The sequence below is a fragment of the Pogoniulus pusillus genome, chromosome 1 (genome assembly GCF_015220805.1).
Source record: "Pogoniulus pusillus isolate bPogPus1 chromosome 1, bPogPus1.pri, whole genome shotgun sequence".
Classification (NCBI taxonomy): domain Eukaryota; kingdom Metazoa; phylum Chordata; class Aves; order Piciformes; family Lybiidae; genus Pogoniulus; species Pogoniulus pusillus.
Window position 1 is genome coordinate 1,728,445 of NC_087264.1, and position 19,502 is coordinate 1,747,946.

General features: G+C 48.2%; 1 protein-coding gene across 4 annotated transcripts in view; it reads left to right on the top strand.

The window, feature by feature from the left end:
- Window positions 1–19,502, top strand: part of FBXO34 (F-box protein 34) — a 61,408-nt gene that overhangs the window by 2,231 nt on the left and 39,675 nt on the right. For 2 of the 4 annotated variants that reach the window (XM_064147347.1, XM_064147431.1), the window contains exon 2: window positions 18,388–18,466. The exons of 1 other annotated variant lie outside the window; for it this stretch is intronic. The gene's annotated coding sequence lies outside the window, so the exon portion shown is untranslated. Of the gene's footprint in view, window positions 1–18,043; window positions 18,063–18,387; window positions 18,467–19,502 lie in introns of those variants that run through there. One more of the 4 variants, XM_064147518.1, reaches the window with a different exon arrangement.

The window sequence follows — 19,502 nt, forward strand, 5'->3', positions numbered from 1 at the left end:
CTTGTGCTGCTTTCCAGCAGCCACCCGCCTTCCCCGGGATTGAGTGAAAGAGCCTTATTGACTGGTTTTGAAGGTAACATGCCCAATTCTCCTCTTACATACTGAAAACCATAAATTTGCTGTAGCACAGAGCCTCCGAGGGGGAAGAAATGGAATGTCAGGGAGCCTGGGCTTCATCACCAGCAGTCTGCTAACAAAGGCAGTGTCTGTTAATTGGATCGTGCTCATCAAAAGTCTCTCCTTCTAACGACAAAGTTGCATTTGAATAGGTGTGAAAAGTTGTGGGATGTGATTTAATACCAGTGTCTTAAAACCATCTCGCAGGCTCTGTATGACTAAGTTGTCTCTTTCATACTTAATTGGAGGATGAGCAGAGGTTGAGGAGGAAGCTGTGTACATTTCACTTGAACTAAATGCTCTCTAAACTATCTTCTCCATTTAGATAAGGATCGTGAAGGAGTATGAGTGACTTGACAAGTGATAAGCTGCAACTGATGTTTTTTTATAGGTATATAAAACATCTTTGTGTCCCTTCAAATTGGAAGCTTGTCTTGTAGTATGCTGTGGATGTTTGTCATGGTGTTGGTAATGGTTTGAATGGTAGCCAGCAGTGAAACTACATGCTCATAGAGTCTGGCCTGTAGTTCTTGTGTCAGGGAGAGATGTGGCTTTGGGCTGTAGAGCTGCCAAGGTCGATTTCTGGTGCTGTGAAGCTGAGCACTGTGTGGTAGTAGGTGCACAATGCGACCTAGATACTAACTGTCCCTGAAGTTCCAGGTGTCACTGCATACACCATAGTATGTTACTGTCACTACTCACTGCCCCATGGCATAATAAAACAGTTCTCATCACTGCTTGCTTTGTTAGTGGCAAATAGGGCACGTTTTGGTGTCCCCATTGCAGGTTCGATACTGGATTCAGAGAAGAGGGCAGCTTTCCTTCTGCTTAGTGTTTGAGCCTATGATTAAATGAACTGTAGCATCTTTCTTGTCCTTGCTTTTTGTTTGCTCTTGAGCATTGTTTAATCATTTGGTGTATAATTTAATTCTTATCCCATACATTTAAGCTTTTAAAGGGGCTCTTAGTTGAGTGTGAAGATGTTAGTTGCAGGTAACTTGGCAGCTTTGTATCCTCTCTAGTAAGGAGGGCACAGAAATGGTGCTTTGGTAGATGTGGCTACTCTGTTTTCACTTGTACCATGTTTGTCTGGTTTTGTTTTCTAAGGTAGTTTGATTCTATTAGCTTACTAAAGTTGTCATCTACCAAGGTCAGTGTGACTGACTGTCTTCGTCATGCCTTCTGCCTTGAGAATTTTTGGGAGACTTGCCCATAGTGCAGATTGTGACTGTAGCTGTGGGACTTGCATTTGGAAGTTGTAGTTGTGGAATTCATCTTTACTCCCCAAATAATTTCTCTCTTTGCCTTTTGGTGGAAGGGGAATATCTGCTGTGTCACTTGCTAATCCTGCTGTTGCAGTCTGATGCTCGAAGCATAAACTGGAGATGTGTTTACCAGTGTAGTTGTGGTGGTTGGTTTTAATCAAGCTATTTTGGATGTCAAACACAGAGAAATCGCAGCAAGAGTGGCTTTGGTATGGGTGTAGGGTGGACTTGTGCAGCTCCCATCCATGGTACTCACACGGACAGACAGCTTGTGGTGAAACCTGGCTATCTGCAGCGTCATTGTGATGGGTATCAGAGGCAGATGGATTAAATATAGCTCAGGTACGCCCAAACATGTTACACTGCAGAGGTAATAGCAACGTTTACACAGATCACCTTCCTACACATCGGAGGTTCAACTGCCTCTTTCGTGGTGAGTTGCTGCTGGGCAGCCCCATGACTGCTTAATGCCGTTTTGAGAGTAAAAATAAGCCCAAATGGCTGTTAAGAACATGTCAGCTTTGTGATAAATATTGCTTGCAAATGGTTGGTTGGTGTCTTCAAGTGCAAAAAACAGTGTTTCTCTTTTCCATGTGATTAAAACACAAACCTTGCTCTAGTAGCTGCTGTGTCTGCAGTTCACAGTGAAGTAATGGCATTTAGGTAGTGCGGAGGCTGAGCTTCTGCCAGTTAAAATCCTTGCTGTCCTAATGTGCCATTCTGCATAGCGCCTGGAAGCCAATATCCAGTGTTCTTCTGCCTTGCAGCAAAACAACCAGTGATTAAAAATTCAGCAGATGTTGTGGTTCACTTAACTACTTGTTCTTGCATCATTCAGGTCATATCACACAATTAATGTTGCTAACGTTCAATCTAGCTGCTTTTTTTTTTGCCTCAAGAATGGAAATCATCTGAACTACCATGGGATTCACAGAACTGTTTTGGCAGGAACTAGGCTATGCAAAGTAAATTATTCAGAACTGTTTTCATTCTTCCCTTAACTTGGAGAATCTCCTTTTGATTTCTCAAATATTACTTGTTCGTGCCAGACAGAGCTCTAATTTCTGCAGTTTTTCTCACTTTAAAAATCAAAGTGTTTTCTTTTGATTGCTTTGAGATAAGTGAGACTCCTTAGTTGAGAAAGAGGAGTGGGGGCTTTCTTATTTAAACTCTCTATTTTATTTGGCCAGAGAAGTATTTTTGTATGAGAAGTCTCATTTTGGGCAGGGTTTTTACTGCTTTCAGTACATCCACTTTTGATTTGTGCAGTTTTGGTTGATAGTACTCAAACCAGTGTGTTGCTTACTTGACTTTTAAGTCAGAGTTAAACTTTCCTCTCCATATGTTCCTTTAATTATGTAAGTTTGGGTTCTTTTTGTAGCACACATGGGTTCTGGAAACCTTTTCTGGACTACTTGGGGTTATCATAGGTTGGAAGGGACCCTTGAAGGTCATCTTGTCCAACCTCCATGCAGTTACATCAGGTTGCTCAGTTACAAAGCAGTGTTCATGTAGCAAGACCTGTGGCTTGTTTTCACTTCTTTAACCACTTTCCTGTTTGGAAGCTGCACAAACAGCAGTCTATCATTTCTCTTCACCATCAGTACTGTAACTGTGGCTTTGGTTGACCTCCCTGAACCTTCTCAGTACTCATCTGTTGATGTTCTTGGTAGGAGGTCAAATGCTCCTAGGTGGGTGCCTTCTAAACTGGATACATTCATTGGTAACCATCCTTTTGGATCATGCTTCTATAAGCATAATTCTTTAATATGTATTTTAGAACTTCTTCATAGAATTGTTTGGAAAAGACCTTTAAGATCATAGAATCAACCAGGTTGGAAGAGACCTCCAAGATCATCCAGTCTGATGTATTATTGAGTCGGTCTACTAAGGTTATAGTAGGCAAACAACTGAGAGAAGTTGCTGGGTCTTTGAATGTCTTTGAGAGTAACTTCTTGTACTAGGACAGCCCTTGGCTCGAGTGCTTGAGAGAAACTAAATTCAGAATGTGGAACACAGGTGGAGTATTTTGGTCAAGGGCACAGGTGAGGTTCAGCCATTGCTTGGTGCGTTGCTGCAGGCAGCTTGAGGACTGCAGGGCTTAGGAGAAGGCTGCATCTTTTAAAGGAAGTGGCAAATGAGGAATGCAGAAGGGAGATGTGTGCATTACTGTGTGTGGCATACTCTATCTGATGGGTATGGAGAAATAATCCACAGAACCCGGGGATTTTTGAGTCCTGTCTGTTGTTCGAACTTGCCGTGGGATGGCTTTTTGTGGTCCATCCATTAGCACATCAAGAGGATGTGTTTTTAGTCCAGTCCTGTGTGGCAGGGCACTCCAGGCTCCCTTCCCCCCCAGCTCTGTCTCTGGAGGTTTGAATGGGGGAAGAAGGAGGTGTGAAACTTCTTTCCCCCATTCCTGGTGGCCTTGAATGGGGATCAGCAAAGGGCAGCCTTTTCTTCCAGCTGTATTCTCTTCAGGAAGCCCACAGGAGAATCTGGGCTGATGGTTGGCAGGGTTCTTTGTGCCAAGTATACATTGTGTAGGGGGATTTTAAGAGCCACAAGACAGCATGCACAGCCCCTGCTTTTGCACCCTTCTGTGCAGTTTGGTCCACGACTCTGCAAGCCCAACATGCCCAGTAGGTTCAATCTGAGAGTGTTGCCTGTGCCAGCCAAACCTGGTTTCTCCTTGGACCACTGTATCCTGGCTTCTTGCTGCATGGGCTCAGCCTCTGCTGTGAACTGCAGCTGCTTGTAGGAATGAGCCAGCAGTTTGGCTTTTTCCCTGTGCTGCTGAGTGTCACTTGGTGAGATTTGCCTGGTGGAAGCTGTGTCTGAGGTGCTTTTGACTTGGGCAGGTTTTCATTCGCATCAGACTTTGCCACGTGGGTCCACAACTGGGTTATAGCTTGAGGTTGCAGAGGGTGCTGCAGAAGAGATCCAGCAGCATCATCTCTAAATTCCTACTCTGACCCCATGAGTAAATCAACCTTTCCCTATGCTCTCTGCTCAGACAGATTTATAAGTGGGGTAAAGCTATCTTGTAGCTTAGCCTTCTCCATTTTCTGACTCTCCTAAATTGCTAAAATTGCCCATAAGCATCCTTGGGAAGATTCCCAACTGCATTTGGACCTGTAAATAAAATTTAACTACTTGTGTATATAGTTTGGGGGTGGGCCTTTGGGGAAAGAAAAGGTTTTATAATTCCTGCCTTGGCCAATTAATTGCCCCAATCAAATCAGGCAGACGTTTCCTTGGGAAAAACTTGTCCAAACTATTAAAGCTAATGTATCATAGAGTGGAATCAACCAGGTTGGAAGAGACCTCCAAGCTCATCCAGTCCAACCTAGCACCCAGCTCTGGCCAGTCAACCAGACCATGGCACTAAATGCCCCAGCCAGCCTTGGCTTCAACACCTCCAGGCACAGAGACTCCACCACCTCCCTGGGCAGCCCATTCCAATGCCAATCACTCTCTCTGCCAACAACTTCCTAACAACATCCAGCCCAGACCTTCCCCGTTTCCCCTTGTTGTGCTGCTGGTTGCCTGGCAGAGAGCCTAACCCCACCTGGCTACAGCCTCGCTTCAGGCAGCTGCAGACAGCAATGAGCTCTACCCTGAGCCTCCTCTGCTGCAGGCTGCACACCCCCAGCTCCCTCAGCCTCTCCTCATAGGGTTTGTGTTCCAGACCCCTCCCCAGCCTTGCTGCCATTCCCTCAACACCTTCCAGCACCTCAACATCTCTCTTGAATGGAGGGGCCCAGAACTGGACACAGCACTCAAGGTGTGGCCTGAGCAGTGCTGAGCACAGGGGCAGAAGAACCTCCCTTGTCCTGCTGCCCACACTGCTCCTGAGCCAGCCCAGGATGCCATTGGCTCTGCTGCCCACCTGGGCACTGCTGCCTCAGCTTCACCTCCTCTTTCCCAGCACCCCCAGCTCCCTCTCTGCCTGCCTGCTCTCAGCCACTCTGGCCCCAGCCTGTAGTGCTGCTTGGGGTTGCTGAGGCCAAAGTGCAGAACCCTGCACTTGGCCTTGTTCAATCTCATCCCATTGGCCTCTGCCCACCCATCCAGCCTGGCCAGGTCCCTCTGCATTGCTCTGCTACCCTCCAACAGCTCCACAGCTGCTCCCAGTTTGGTGTCATCTGCAAACTTACTGATGCTGGATTCAATCCCCTGCTCCAGATCATCACTAAAGATATTGACCAGGACTGGCCTCAGCAGCTCGAGACAAATCATTTCAGCTAAGTTGTTGCCAGATAATGAGTTTGGGAAATGAAGTTTCAAATATACAAACTTCCCCAGCCTCTTTAGTGCCCTTCTTAGGGTGATGGGGAAGGATTCAGCTTGGGGTTCGTGTGTTCCAGATAACTGTGTGTGCATGCCTCCAATCTGTTGTACTTGCAGGGCTGAGATTCAGGAGAACATGTTTGATCTCCAGTTGCAGAAGGAAATAAAAAATGCTTCTCAGGCAGCTAATTCCATCTGCTGGAAAAAGAAGAGCAAGGCCAGCTTCATCACTCTTTTTGGGAGCTGCTTTTTGCTGTGCTAATTACTATGGATGAACTTTGGAAATCTGCATCATTTTTTGGCAGGCCTAAGCGACAGCCATTTAACTTGGGATGTTAGTGACTCTGAACGTTCCTAGCAACTCCTAAGCTACTTCTGGTTCATTTTGGGGGTTATTGTTTTGGTGTTTCACAAGCTCTGATTTTTAGTGAGCTTCAGTAACATCTTCTCAGGGGTGATCTTGTTGCTGTCTACAACTACCTGAAGGGGCACTGTAGCCAGGTGGGGGGTGGCCTCTTCTCCCAGGCAACCAGCAATAGAACAAGGGGACACAGTCTCAAGTTGTGCCAGGGTAGGTATAGGCTGGATATTAGGAAGAAGTTCTTCACAGAGAGAGTGATTTCCCATTGGAATGGGCTGCCCAGGGAGGTGGTGGAGGCACCGTCCCTGGGGGTCTTCAAGAAAAGCCTGGATGAGGCACTTAGTGCCATGGTCTGGTTGACTGGATAGGGCTGGGTGCTAGGTTGGACTGGATGAGCTTGGAGGTCTCTTCCAACCTGCTTGATTCTATGATTCTCCTTGCCGTGACTTTCTTTATACACAAGGGTAGATGGCTGCCATTTCCAGTAACTTGCAACCTGTAGTCTAACACAAAACTCCTTCTCTTATTCAATTAGGAAAAGGATTGAAAAACTGAATTCTTCCAAAGTGGATTCTAAGAGAGTAAAATTGATAATTCAAGTTTCATTCACTCTTCTGCAGTGTGAAAAGAGCACTTAAAGTGTGTTTTCACAAAGCAACCTTGGGGAGATTGGGGCATATCAAGTCTGGTCCTAATTCTGCTAAAAGCTGGTCTCCTCTTGCAAATTCTTAAGCTCCAAAGAGTTTGGATACAGAATCATCATTGCAAATAGCTGCTAAATGTTATGTCATAGAGTCAGCCAGGTTGGAAGAGACCTCCAAGCTCATCCAGTCCAACCTATCCCCCAGCCCTAGCCAGTCAACCAGACCATGGCACTAAGTGCCTCATCCAGTCTCCCCTTGAACACCTCCAGGGACAGTACCTCCACCACCTCCCTAGGCAGCCCATTCCAATGCCAATCACTCTCTCTGTGTCTTTCTAAAAGCCTGGGGTTAGACACTTCTCTGTCTTCTCAAGATGTCCAGCAATGACACTTCTACTTGGTTTGCTTTTGATAGAATCAGTCAGAGTCAGGAGCAGCCAGTTCCAACCCCCCTGCCATGCCCAGGGACACCCTACCCTAGAGCAGGCTGCCCACAGCCTCAGCCAGCCTGGCCTCAAACACCTCCAGCCATGGGGCCTCAACCACCTCCCTGGGCAACCCAGTCCAGCCTCTCACCACTCTCCTGCTCAACAACTTCCTCCTCACCTCCAGTCTGAGTTTTGTTCTTGCTACCTCCTCCTTTTACTGATTTTTGTGTTGGTGTATAATCTGTGAAACATCAATGTTTGGAATTCCATACTAAAATTTGCTGTCTGCTTTTTGTTTTGGAGTGCTGTGACTTGGTGGGTGTCTTTCTTTTGGATGCAATAGATTGAGTTCATTGAAAAACCTGAACCATTGTTTGTGCATTGTGGTCTTACCTTGTGTTCTGTCTCAGCACCACCAGAAACTTCCCATTTCGTAGTGTGCAAATGCAGTCCCATGTCTTTGTCCCTACTTTCCTCCTCTGCCTCTGCTGATCACTTAAGAATGCAGTTTCTTCCTTGGGATGAACAGGGTTATATTGCTAGGCTCTTTAATTCCTCTTGAATTGGCAGAAAGCCAAGCATAAAGTCTTGTTCATAAGTCACTCTAGAGAATTCTTTGTACATGCTATTGTTTTCTTTGCATGCTACCTTCACTTTCCCCCAGTCTAGACCAGGCATAATTAGACTTGTGTGTATGTGTAGGCTTGGGTGTTGCCACTCTGCAGCCCAGCAAGCAATTTTGAAGTCCTTGGGCAGTTCCAGACCAACATTTCTTGTAGCATCAAAGGCAGCAGCTGGTCCTCTGCATCTAGGTAGGTGAAATAATTTTTCTGTTGTGTCTAAACTTCAAAGACAAACGGATGGCTTGTGCCTGTGGTTTGGCTGTCTGCAGTGTGGCCTCCTGGAGGCTACATTTTAAAGAAGAGTTTGGACACTGGGTTCAAACAGGACTTGCTGTGAATCGAGTGCTGGTAGCTAGTGGAGAATTGGGGTTTGTGTTCACCAGCTCCTGTGCTTGCAGAGGCAGCTCTGTTCCCTTCCGATTTATGAAGCTCGTTCCTGAAGTCTTTGTTCTGAACTTTGCCTCACCTAAGTCTATACTGCAAAGTACAAAAATCCTTTCCATCATGAAAGGCTTTGAGACTCTGGCCCTGACCGTTGAGGTTGAGAGACTCTCCCTGTAAACACCGAGGCAAAGCTGCCCCTCGTTCTCCTGCTGCTAAGCTGCTCTGGCTTTGGTATGATGCTGCCTGTCATGCTGACAGCGCTTTTCTTTCTCATTTCCTGGCTTCCAGCACATGTCCCTGTCCTGGGCACAGGAGAGCTGTCCTTGCACAGGACGTTTGTGCCCCTGGCCATCCACTGCTGAGCAGTCAGAACATGCAGGGCATGGTGGCTTGTGACAAATGTCAGGAACTTTGTAAGGAGACCCTAAAAAATAATCCTTTAAGGAAGTCTGTCCTCTGGAGGTGGATTTCTAGACCTCTATTTAACTGTCAGGGCATCAGCATAGAATCAGCCAGGTTGGAAGAGAGCTCCAAGCTCAGCCAGCCCAACCTAGCACCCAGCCCTGGCCAAGCAACCAGACCATGGCACTAAGTGCCCCAGCCAGGCTTGGCTTCAACATCTCCAGGCATGGCCACTCCACCACCTCCCTGGGCAGCTCATTCCAGTGCCAATCACTCTCTCTGACAACAACTTCCTAACAACATCCAGCCCAGACCTGCCCTGGCACAACTTGACTGTGTCCCCTTCTTCTGTTGCTGCTTGCCTGGCAGCAGAGCCCAACCCCACCTGGCTACAGCCTCCCTGCAGGCAGCTGCAGACAGCAATGAGCTCTGCCCTGAGCCTCCTCTGCTGCAGGCTGCACCCCCCCAGCTCCCTCAGCCTCTCCTCACAGGGCTCTGCTCCAGGCCCCTCCCCAGCCTTGCTGCCCTTCTCTGGACATGTTCCAGTATCTCCCCATCTTGGACCCTTAGTTTCTTGTGCTTGTATCTGACATCTCCTTTCCATTCTAAAGAAAGATGGTGTTCTGCCTTTGGTTTGTTGGCTTTTTTTTAATGAACTAACTTTATCTTCTTAAACACATGAAGTGATGCACAGAATTCTTGCTTCTGTATCTGAAATCTTAAGTAAATCTGCTGTTGCTTCTGAAATTCAGGCTGTGGGAGGATTAGTGGTAGCAATGAATCCATCTTCTGTGGTGCTGAGGGGGAAAAAAATCCCAGTGTTTCTCCTAGAAGGCATCTGGGTTTTTATGGATGCAATAGGACTGCAAATGTAGTCCTATTAAAATATAGAGTGACTTGCTATGAATTGGTCTTGCAGCAGAAGCAGTTGGAGATGTGGCTTCGATACAAGTTACTGGGAATTCTCTTCTCATGCAGCTTTGCAGCCTCTGCTGCAAACAGGAGCTCAGGGCAGACTGAGTCACGCTCTCTCCACGGGTGGTGCATGGGATGTCACCAACAGTGGACTAAACCAGTTTTCCTAATGATTGCTTTGTTAGGCCCTAAAACAGCTTACTGGGCTGTTAAAATGATGTCCCCTGATGTGTCAGCTGTAGGCTTGGGGTGAATTGTAGGCTAACAGTGGTAGTTTACCTACCTTTGTAGCAAATGCCTTTGCAGCATTCTGTGTACTCTTCTTATCTTAAAAGGCAGATGGGGTTTTTTTTTGCTCTCTTTCCTCCTTTGGATCAGCAAATATAGCCTGGAAAGGGTTGTACATGAGCCTGATCTAGGTGGAGATGTCCCTGCTCACTGTGGAGGTGTTGGACAAGATGACCTTCAAGGATCCCTTCCAACCCAATGCGTTCAGTGGTTCTGTGCAGTGGTAACACAGCTTCACCCCCGGCCTGACTGAATCCAAGGAAGCAAAGTCACCAAAGTGTTCTGCAAGAATATCTGTGGGGAAAACGTTTTTAAGAGGTTGGGAAGAGCTTTAGAATCATAGAATCAAGCAGGTTGGAAGAGACCTCCAAGCTCAGCCAGTCCAACCTATCCCCCAGCCCTATCCAGTCAACCAGACCATGGCACTAAGTGCCTCATCCAGGCTTTTCTTGAAGACCCCCAGGGACGGTGCCTCCACCACCTCCCTGGGCAGCCCATTCCAATGCCAATCACTCTCTCTGGGAAGAACTTCTTCCTAACATCCAGCCTAGACCTACCCTGGCACAACTTGAGACTGTGTCCCCTTGTTCTATTGCTGGTTGCCTGGGAGAAGAGGCCACCCCCCACCTGGCTACAATGCCCCTTCAGGTAGTTGTAGACAGTAATAAGATCACCCCTGAGCCTCCTCTTCTCCAGGCTAAACAGGCCCAGCTCCCTCAACCTCTCCTCATAGGATTTGTGCTCCAGGCCCCTCACCAGCTTTGTTGCCCTTCTCTGGACATGTTCCAGCACCTCAACATCTAAAGTCCAGTAACTTAATCTGAGTGTACAGTTGTTGCATCCATATTGAAACTCTACAGAGCAAGTCCACTGATGCTTTCTGGTTGCATTAGTTATAAGTTTGAGTGTTTTAAAATCCTTTTTAGGGCTGGGAGAAACCCTTTCATGTCCTTCATCCTGCCCTTGTTTTATTTAGGTCACCACATTTCAGCAAAGCATGGTGTTTTTCATCAGGTGGCTCTCCAGGCAGAGCAGAAGCAGTTAGGGACCCAGGAGCCTGTCAGGCTGTTTGCCACTTGGAGAAGCATGGAGATTTTTACAGAGGAGAAGCTGGTGGTCACAGCTAGAGAAACTTCACTGAGGCTGCTAGGAGAAAGCATGTCTTTAGTCAGAGCAACTGGTGTCTCTGAGGTGGAGGGGAAGATGGGTGAGCTCTTGAGCATGAATAAATGTCAGCATGTATTTCATCAGAATTGCAGTTTGGAAGCTGGGATTGACTGCAGGTTGCCACCTGGCTTTGAGGTGTTGGGGCCTTTCTGCACCCCCCATATGTAAGTTGTACCTATGGAGGAGCACAGGTCTCTGCTGCCAGGCAACCAGCTACAGAAGAAGGGGACACAGTCTCAAGCTGTGCCAGGGCAGGTCTAGGCTGGATATTAGGAGGAAGTTGTTGTCAGAGAGAGTGATTGGCATTGGAATGGGCTGCCCAGGGAGGTGGTGGAGTCTCTGTGGCTGGAGGTGTTGAAGCCAAGGCTGGCTGGGGCACTTAGTGCCACGGTCTGGCTGACTGGCCAGGACCGGATGCTAGGTTGGGCTGGCTGAGCTTGGAGCTCTCTTCCAACCTGGTTGATTCTGTGATTCTTCATGTACCACTTCAAAGACATAAAGCACAAGTCTCCAAGGGAGAGTGGACTGCAAATGGCTCTGGTAAATTGAGCCAGCGTTTTCAGGCTGGAGTCAGTACAGCCAGACAAGGGTGCCAGCAAGAGATACCTGTGTCCTGACTTTAATAGCTTCACTTCTCAGTGGTCAGGCTCAGGAGGATAAGTGAGAGATGCTTTAACTTAAAGCTTGTAGGAACAGCAGTGCTTTTCTCTTGCAAAGTGGTGTGCTTTTACTGGCACAGCTAAATGCAGCCCTGTGAAACTTAATATATGCCTGTGTGGGTACCTGAGAAAACATACCAGTAGCTTTCTTATGGGGAGATGCTGAGAATATCACCTTTGCCATCCATCAGGGCTCAGGCAGGCTTGTAAGCAACAGCTTTTCTTTGCTTGGAGGTATTTTCAGTGATCAGAGCAGCAGAGCTAGGAGGAGAGCTGATAATGCCTGTGCTGCTTTTTTTCCCCTTTTGGAGGAGGAGGAGATGGGACTAATTGCATACCTTCCAATTCCAGTTATTCATTACTGTATACTCATTAGAGCAGCCCTGCAGTCTGCTCTGATAGCAGATAAGTGCTGTGGCTTGGAGCATTTGAATCTAAGCAAAACTTAAGTGCTTTTTCCTTTTTCCCTGGAGAGAAACTGTGATTTTGTTATGTGAATGTTAGCTAAGACAAAGTTGTCTTTTGTTTTGTGTACAGCTGTCATGATGCTTCTCTGGGCTTTGTGCATGCTAGAGGTATGTCCTTGGTGTGTCCCAAAAATACCCTGAAACACTGCACTCTCTTAGCTGGCAGCTTCAGTTGAAGGTTTTCCAAGTGCTTTGCCAGGTGAAGGTCTGCTTAGTTTTGACATGAGATGCCTCAAAGGGTTTAGATATAAACCAGTGAAGGTTTAAATGATATTTTATTAGCAATAAATGTTAACGAGTTTCTCTGTCTGCATTAGGCTCTGAATTGTCAAGTAAAACAGCCTGAGCACACCTCTCTTACCACATCTGTTGTGAGAGTAGTTATGTTGATGAGGTTTTAGCAGAACTCTGTAGTTTTGTTTTCCCAGTGTAGAATCATAGAGTCAACCAGGTTGAAAGAGACCTCCAAGATCATCCAGTCCGACCTAGCACCCAGCCCTGTCCGATCTTCTCCTAGGCAAGCAGCAACAGAACAATGGGACAGAGTCTGGAGTTGTGGCAGGGCAGGTCTAGGCTGGATGTTGTTAGGAAGTTGTCAGAGAGAGTGATTGGCATTGGAATGGGCTGCCCAGGGAGGTGGTGGAGACTCTGTGCCTGGAGGTGTTGAAGCCCAGCCTGGCTGGGGCACTTAGTGCCATGGTCTGGTTGCTTGGCCAGGGCTGGGTGCTAGGTTGGACTGGATGAGCTTGGAGCTCTCTTCCAGCCTGCTGGATTCTGTGATTCTAAGAAGTTTCACTAAAATTCATGACAATTAAACTCAGCAGATTTTCAGCCTTTTCTCCCCCTTGTGTCAGCTGCCTCCTGCTGCAGCAGACCAGAGTTTCAGGGTGAAAAGACATCTTTTTATTCCTACCTATTGCTTTAAACCACGGAGCCCATGGAGAAAGCAGGAGAGAGCTCACCCTCAACCCACAGCTAAATTGCACTGGTTGAAATTACAGCTGCTACTAAGAGCTTTCCAGCCCCAGCCTCTGGTTGTCTGGCTAGGGCTGGGTGCTAGGTTGAACTGGATGAGCTTGGACGTCTCTTCCAACCTGGTTAATTCTGTGATTCTAATCAATTAGAAATGGGGTTCCAGTGAGAAAGGGAATTATGGGGCAGAGCTTCCAAAAGGACTTTTGTCTTTCATTGAAAGAGGTTAAAAGTGCATTCATGCATCAGGCTCAATCCTGATAAAATGCCTTCTTGGAATAGATGTTTCTGAAAGGTGATGATTTTGATGTACTGGCTGAAGGCCCTGAAAGCACCACAGACAAATGCCTGGACTTAGTATAGCACAGTACTGGGCAAAGCATAAACTCATCAGACTGGCTTTTTCTGGACTGACACAGAGCAGTTAAAGCTGATCTGTTCTTAAAAGGACAGCTGACACTGCAGTCTGAGCTGCATACAATTCTTTGTCTCTGCTTTTGACTCAAATGGAAAAGTAGTTTGGTTTTTGTATTAAATGGGACTCAACTGTTGGTGCCCCAAAGGGATCTGTTCGTGCAGGCTCTGTGTGGACTGCAGGCATTCTGCTTCTGGTTCTCACTGCTTTTTGCTGTAAGCAAAGTCAGGGTGATGGGAAGATGGTAACCTTGGACCTTTAGCCTGGAGAAGAGGAGGCTCAGGGGTGACCTTATTGCTGTCGACAACTACCTGAGGGGAGGTTGTGGCCAGGAGGAGGTTGCTCTCTTCTCTCAGGTGGCCAGCACCAGAACAAGAGGACACAGCCTCAGGCTGCACCAGGGGAAATTTAGGCTGGAGGTGAGGAGAAAGTTCTTCACTGAGAGAGTCATTGGACACTGGAATGGGCTGCCCAGGGAGGTGGTGGAGTCGCCGTCCCTGGAGCTGTTCAAGGCAGGGTTGGACGTGGCACTTGGTGCCATGGTCTGGCCTTGAGCTCTGTGGTAAAGGGTTGGACTTGATGATCTGTGAGGTCTCTTCCAACCCTGATGATACTGTGATACTGTGGCAGATAACTGTTGACAGGTAAAGTGTCTTGGGAAAAGAAAATACAATCTGGGGCTTTTTGGTGTTGGTGAGTTTTGTAACTTTGGGCTTGGTTGTAACTGAGCCAGTGGGCTTGGTCATGTAGAGTGACTCCATGTGGATCCAAATGCAGCATTCAGTTCTTGAAATAATTTAGGGTGAAGTGATGGTAAGTTACAGAGGATTAGCATATGAGGCCCCTTTAGTGGGATCTTGCATTTCTAAAGTGGCTTTCAGAGGAGAAGACTCAAACATGCTTTGCAAAGGAACCTGTGCATTGTGTGCTGGAATGGCTCCATGCTTTGATAGCAATGTAAGAGTTCTTTTAATGAGATGAACTGCATCACCTTCTTTTAGGGAGATATTTATTCACATAGGAGAAAAGGCTTTTTTTTTCCCCCTGAAAATCTAGAGCTGATCAGACTCCTGTGTCCATTTTTAGCAACCGTAGGAGAGAAGACTTTTTTCTTCTGAAAATCTGTAGCTCCTCAGACTCCTGCATACATTTTTAGCCACTGATCCTGCAGAGACAGGAGGCTGGCAAGCTGAACTGGGTATTGCCTAAATAAAAACTAGGTTAAAGCCTAAAGTGCTATATGGCAGCAGAGCTGCCTGACCGCCCCCCCCACCCTGCTGAGAAGGTTGAGCCAGCATGTTCTTTGCCACAGCTTCCTCCAAGAAGTTGTAGGCCACATGAGTCTTGAGTGGTAATGTGGGTGCCTAGCTGCCTTTTTGAAGGAGGCTGGGAGCCTTGCCTTTGTGGGGAAGAGAATCATAGAATCAACCAGGCTGGAAGAGACCTCCAAGGTCATCCAGTCCAAATATCACCCAGCCCTATCCGGTCAACCAGACCATGGTGCTAAGTGCCTCTTCCAGTCCTTGCTTGAACACCTCCAGGGATGGTGACTCCACCACCTCCCTGGGCAGCCCATTCCAATGCCAGTCACTCTCTCTGTGAAGAAGCTGCAGGATGGGGTGTGATTAACTTTCTCTGCTGGCTGATATGCTCTGGGTGTAATACAGGTAGAAGAGGACAGGAGGTTCAGCTGAGTAGCGAGGAAGGGTCTGCAAAGCACATTCCTATGAGTGGGTGAAGCTCCTCTTCTTGTGTGCTCGTGATGAGGGCAAATGCCATTGCTTTGAGCAACATCTTGGCATCTTTTGTGCTGAGGTGAAGTGCTGGCTGATAAAATGGTGTCTCTGCTGCTATCTCAGACCCACAGCGCTGGATTCTGCATGTTTAGTTGTTGAATGGTTGTGTTGCCTTTGCTCCAGTGAAAGAAAGCTGATCCTATGGTTCAGAATGGTCTCTTTGCCTTAGCAATACTGCACTTGATGTTTTTGGAGTTGCCCTTGCACATGTCCATGTTGCCTAGGCTCTTGTGACCATTTGGGATGGTGTCTTGCCTTCTCTATGCTCTGCTTCTCTTCCTGAAGTTTGTTAACCAGGCCTCCATAGCTGCCACCTAGCTTTGGCTCTGGACTTTGCTTACCTCTTAATGGTTGAAGCATGCCTCAGTACCTCCTTCCTCTTTCTTGTTTGATCTGGGGGTTTGATCACCTCTCTGAAGCAGCATGTGGTTGCTTGAATGGGCACATGTGCCTGGGAGGGTGGATGATGAACATCCACACATTTTTGCAGCTGTGTGCCCATGAGCTAGGGTGTGTGTACTGGGGCTACTCATGTGCTTCAATACTACTTGGTTATGATCCAGAAGGTGAATTAGAGGCAACTTGTCCAGTACCAGAGACTTTTCTGTGTGAAATGTTTAATGACCACCTGGAGGGCTGCAATCCTGTGGACTGTGTGCTGTCATGTAGCTTTGAGCAAGCTTTCCTTATTGCAGAAGCTGGATTGAATCCTCAGGGGTGGACAGCATCTGATCTTTATGTGAGGGAGGGGAGAAAGCTGCCTGACTTTAATCTGGATTTACTGGGTAGTTGATAGAAAGACCTCTGTCCTCAGCAACTCATTCAGGTTATGTTGTGTTGCAGAAGCTCCATGGAGATGAAGCCTGCTGACTTCATTTTGCTCTGAAATCCATTTGGCTTAATGTTCCCTCCACAGTCTCTGCCTCCTATAGTATTTGTAGCTGGGTAACCTGCTGGGTGATGAAGGACTGAGTTTGGGACAAAATCTAGCTACATTGGTGGCTGTGAGGTGGCAGTGGCAAGTAAGTTGTCTTTGAGGTGTTTTTATACTGAGAACAGTGTGTCTCTTGCCTGTCTCTTCTTCCCTCTGTGATTTGCAGTCTGTATTGCAGTTGTGTAGCAGGCAACCAGCTACAGAAGAAGGGGACACAGTCTCAAGCTGTGCCTGGGGAGGTCTAGGCTGGATGTTAGGAGGAAGTTGTTGTCAGAGAGAGTGATTGGCATTGGAATGGGCTGCCCAGGGAGGTGGTGGAGTGGCCATGCCTGGAGGTGTTGAAGCCAAGCCTGGCTGGGGCACTTAGTGCCATGGTCTGGTTGATTGGGCAGGGCTGGGTGCTAGGTTGGAGTGGATGAGCTTGGAGCTCTCTTCCAAGCTGGTTGATTGTATGAGTCTGCTTAAAAGCAGGGGGGGTTGAATCATAGAATGGCTTGGAAGGTACCTTGAAGATCATCTACTCCAACCTTCCTGCCAAGGGAAGGGATCTCTCTAAACAAGGCTTGATTGCTCACTCATGGCCTTTCCCAACCTGGTCTTGAACACCTTTGGGGGACACACATTCACAAGCCTTTTGGGCAACTCATTCCACAGTCTCACCACCCTTGTATTAAAGAACTTCTAAGACCTACTCTGCCTCAGCTTAAAACCATTTCTCCTTATCCTATTCTAGATGCTGTTATAAAAAGTCCCTCTCCAGCCTTCCTGTAGGTTCTCTATGGGTATTGGAAGGCAACTCTAAAGTCATAGAATCAACCAGGTTGGAAGAGATCTCCAAGCTCAGCCAGTCCAACCTATGCCCTAGCCAGTCAACCAGACCATGGCACCAAGTGCCCCAGCCAGGCTTTTCTTGAACACCTCCAGGGATGGCAACTCTACCACCTCCCTGGGCAGCCCATTCCAATGCCGATCACTCTCTCTGACAACAACTTCCTAACAACATCCAGCCTAGACCTGCCCTGGCACACCTTGAGGCTGTGTCCCCTTGTTCTGTTGCTGCTTGCCTGGGAGAGGAGTCCAGCCCCACCTGGCTACAGCCTCCATTCAGGGAGCTGCAGACAGCAATGAGCTCTGCTCTGAGCCTCCTCTGCCTCTAGGCAGAACAATCCCAGCTCCCTCAGCCTGTCCATATAGCAGAACCGCTCCCGTCCTTGGGCTGTCTTTGTGGCCCTGCTCTCAGCTTGCTCCAGCCGTTCTGTAACGCTCTTCTGATGCTATTCCGTGCGGCTGTGCCGCGCAGGAGCCGCGCTGTGCCGCGCAGGAGCCGCGCTCAGCCTGCGCTGCTGAAGGCAGCGGGGAGAAGCGGAGGTGCCTGCGCCAGTCACCCAGGAGCTGCACTCCTTCGGCTCTGAGTCGAGCTCAGGCTCATACAGGTTGTGGAATTCATTTATACCACCCCAGCGGGGTGTGGGACGCTGCGGAGACAAACAACGAGGTGCCCAGCCCCCAGGCTTCTGCTGGGTGTTAGATAAGGCGGCGTGGGGTAATTCCGGGCAGGGACCTGGGTGGAGGGCTTGGAGGAGGCTGAGAGTTACATCCGTGTGGAGAAGCTGCAGTGTTCCTTCTGCCTGCCGGTGGGTAATGGCTCTGTTAAGAAGTCCTGGGTGCGTCTGAGGTGATAGGAAGCACAGAGGTCAGGCCCGCAGGAGGAAGTGTTGGGTGAGCTGCAGAGACCTGTGCACTTGTAAGAGAAAGTGGAAGGAGGTGACCTGAAACCAGCGCAGCGAGCTGGGAGTGGCTGCGGTTACGCAGCAGCTGAGTGCCCAAAAGCAGTGGCACTTGAGGACCTGGAGGGGCTGTGGTGTTGGGGCGGTGACCGGGAATCCACGGCTAGACCCCTGGACGTGTGTCCTTGGTGAGAATGGAGGAACAGGTAAAGAAAGGAGTCCAGCTCTGTGCCGTCCCTGCAGCATGGGCTTCCATGATGCCAAAGCAGCTTCTGCTCAGCCGCCCAGCAGGGCTGCTCCTTGCAGCCTTCAGCTCTAGGTGCTGACCTCCTTTAAGGTGGCTGCGGTCAGTCAGTGCCGGGGACCTGCTCCCACTGCTGGTGCTCCACCTGTCAGCAGCACGTTGTTTGCTGCTCCCGCGTGCCTTTGTGCTGGGCAAAGCAGCTCTCTGGGGGCTGTAAGAGCTGCTTAGCAGTTGTAACGCCGTTAAAGTGTCACTAATGTCCTTTTTCCTTCCCTTTTGCTCTTCAGAAATGCCGTTCTCATGAGTGCACAAGGAACCTACTGGACTGTAATGTCTAACCCTACATGGAATAGCAACTCTTGGAAGGTACCACCCTTTTTTAACTACAAGGCTTTGTTACAAGTTGGGCTAATGGTGTGCTGATCTTTTGCTTCCAAGCTGAGAATTGAAGAGCCATGCCTTATGTAATGGCATCCCTTCCAAAGAGATGAAGGTGCTGTGACATTTTGGTCTCTAATTTCCAGAGGAAGCTGTGTGACACCCAGCACTCAATTTGGGGTGCCAGGAGTCCATCCCTGTTTATCTGTGAATGATGTATTTAGGCAGGTCTTGTGTTGCCTTAGGAACACAGATGATGGTTTCTGTTCAGAGAGCTGAAATAGGCTTTCTTCATACTTGGTGGCCATCCTTGGAAACGTATCACTCTTTCTTTTGATGATGCTTGATGACTTTTCTCTTTGCCTTCAACTTAATTGTTGAGGTGCTGGAAGGTGTCCACAGAAGGGCAAAAAAGCTGGTGAAAGGCCTGGAACACAAACCCTATGAGGAGAGGCTGAGGGAGCTGGGGTTGTTTAGCCTGGAGAAGAGGAGGCTCAGGGGCAACCTCATTGCTGTCTACAACTACCTGAAGGGACATTGTAGCCCGGTGGGGGTTGGCCTCTTCTCCCAGGCAAGTAGCAATAGAACAAGGGGACACAGTCTCAAGTTGTGACGGGGAAAGTACAGGCTGGATGTTAGGAGGAAGTTCTTCACAGAGAGAGTGATTGGCATTGGAATGGGCTGCCCAGGGAGGTGGTGGAGTCATTGTGTCTGGAGGTCTTCAAGAAGAGACTGGATGAGGCAGTACCATGGTCTGGTTGACTGGCTAGGGCTGGGTGCTAGGTTGGACTGGAATGATCTTGGAGGTCTCTTCCAACCTGGTTGATTCTGTGATTCTGGATAGTCTTTCTGGTGGAGAGGCTTCTAGCTGTATTTATGAAGAACATCATGATCAAGTGCAGTTACACTTCAGCATTTGGATTGCGATGTCCTAGCTGTTTGTTCTGAATTACCCAGCTCTCAGGCGTTGGCTTGTCCTGCTGTCTGATCCTGCAGTGATGCCATAATACTGAATTTTGGACTG